Genomic DNA, 2,877 nt, shown 5'->3' with positions numbered 1-2,877 from the left:
ACATTCATGCATCCTTATTTGATTCAATACACCTATGCATTGATTTCTTTTTATTGACTTCACTTTGGGGCGTTTTATCCCCTCTTCATTATTTTTTTCTTCTTTTTCCATATACGATTTTTTTCTTTTCTTTTCTTTTGTTTTTCTCATTTTCACTTTTATTTCTCTTTTTTTTTTCTTTTCATTTCTTTTTCTTTTATCAAACTATATACAAGAACATCAATGCATAAGGTCTATTCATTTAATCAATACATGAGTATGTACCCAATTCCTAAACATGAAAGTGTACTACCCCTTTTATCCCATCCAATGTTCCCAAGCCTCACCAACTTTGAATAATAAACACTCTCACTAGCCTAGGCTAATCAAAGATCCAAACAAGGACTTTTATTGGTTTTTCCGCCTTGGGCTTGTAATGTGCTAAATTGAGAATAAGTTGGTTAAGCATAGGCTCAAAATTGGCTAACAATGGAGAGTAAAAGGTTGGCTATTTGGGTAAGTGGGCTAATGAAATAATGGCCTCAATCATATAAATGTATAAATACAAGAGATAAATGGACATATAGAATCAAGCAAATCAAGGATTACATTCATAGAAAGAGAGCAATTTCACACAAGAATGGAAAATAAGTGGTTATAAAATGTAACCACATCAATAGGCTCAATTCTCACAAGCTTGTGTTCTCAATTCAATACATGCTTCACAAAGTATGTAATTCAAGCGAGTTTTACCAAAAATTTTCTTTCAATCAATTGGGTTAATGCCCTATATTTAAACTTCTTGGAAAATTTCAATGTTTGACTAAGCATTGTTGTGATTGAAAAATTCAGAAATTTTCTTAGTTCACCCTTTCCTTTTCACTTAAAACCAATTTCTTATGCAAAAAGGGTGACTAAGTATTTTGCAATTCAAGGTATGCTTTCTAATCACAACCACAACTAAAAGTAAAGATAAACAAAAATGTATAAAGAAAAATCCAACTAAAAGTATGGAATCTATCATCAAAACATCTACAAATATCCAAAAGCATCAAAATATCTAAAATCCAAAATAAGTAGTAAAAGTATCCAAAGCGACTAGAAATGCATCAAAATATATACAAAGATGTGCAAGATAAGATAACTAGGCCGAAAAATTCACCGGTTCCCAAATAATGCTACCGGTGCCCTCCCCACACTTAAAACCAAGCATCGTCCTCGATGCACTCAAAGATGAGCAAGGGGGTACGGCGACTCTCCGAGTTGCTGTATGTTCTTAGTCTTGCTTCCATGTTTGTGGTGCATCATTTATGAAAAACAAAAATATAACACCATAAGATGAGAAGATATAAAAGCAAGGAAGCATACTTTGTTGGAATGAGGTAAATCACTAGAAATGAGTGAGTGAATTAGTGTGACATTAATGACAAATAAGCGTGTGAATTCTAAATTAGGCGCCTTTTAGAACACACATTAGCATAAAAGTTATGTCACAAAAGAAGCATGCACTTTACTCATTCTACTATGCTTGAGATGCTTTAAATGAACTTGTAAGGTAAAACAAGCATTAAAGAGGCATGAAAGCATTTAAGTCAAACACATATGGATGCATATGATCATGAAATACCATGCATTAAGGGAAATGCACATCATCATCCATCATCAAGAGGTTGCCTAATCACAAAATAAGGCTCAAATCACATGGTGGCCAAATCATGTAATTCAAGAAGAGTTACAAGCTCGAAGGCAATTCTCATTGCTTGGTATTCTTAAAAGTGAAGCATGAAAAACTCAAAACCAAGTAGCAAAATATAACCTCAATCATAGGATCCAACAAAGATTATCTAAAAACATTAATGCTAAATTAGCATTTAGGCAATAAGGGGCAACAATGTATAGTAAACAAAGTCAATAATCCAACACTTATAATGAAAATGGAGAAAATAAAATGAAAACTAAACTAAAACTAACTAACAAACTAACTAACTAACTAATTAACTAACTAAAATAAATGGTTATCCATGGTATTCGGAAGTGTTGGATGAGGGATTGGAGGAGGGAAGAAGAAAGGAGAAGGAAAAGAAATGGAAAGAGGAAAAGAAAAGAAATGGATGGAAGAAGGGCATCCACGCGTACGCGCACATGGCGCGCACGCGTCGATGGCTTATTTCGAGAGTGGCGCGTACGCGTCATGTGCGCGAGCGCGCAAATAAGTTTGTGCCTCAGGCCCAATTTTCGCACAGTGCAGGCCTAACTCTCGGGTCAAGGTATGGAAGGTGGAACTTCTCAATCCACGCGTACGCGTTCATGGCGTGCTCGCGTGGATGGTCCAAAACGCTTGATGCACGCGTACGCACGCAGTGCGCGTACGCGTGGATGGTGCTCTGTTTTTCAAAATTTTTCTATGTTTTTGCACCAATCTAAGCATTCCAAACCTCCAAACAGCTACCAAAACACCCTAGAACCTTATTTATCATATTATACTTCTAACTAAACTCAATAAAACAATAAAAACAAGAAATTAAACTAATTCTATCAATATGTACAAAAAGAGAAAATGAAAAGAAGTTACCATGGTGGGTTGTCTCCCACCTAGCACTTTTGTTTATTGTCCTTAAGTTGGACTTATGGGGAGCTTCTCTCAAGGTGGCTTGTGCTTGTACTCATCTTGGAACTTCCACCAATGCTTGGACTTCCAATAAGCTCCATCATTCAAGATTAATATCTCCAAGCTTTGATGGAGTTCTTCACAAACCATGGGCTCCCAATGTTGATCCTCATGTGTTCCCGGATCCCATATTTTGTCTTCACACCCATCTCCAAGTTGATTATCATTAATCCATGTGGGTGGTGAGCAAGGTGAATTCTCAACAAAGTGACCAAACATCCTTCTAGACC

Source organism: Arachis duranensis, chromosome 2, assembly GCF_000817695.3.
Source record: "Arachis duranensis cultivar V14167 chromosome 2, aradu.V14167.gnm2.J7QH, whole genome shotgun sequence".
NCBI lineage: Eukaryota > Viridiplantae > Streptophyta > Magnoliopsida > Fabales > Fabaceae > Arachis > Arachis duranensis.
Note: the sequence above shows the minus strand (reverse complement) of the source record.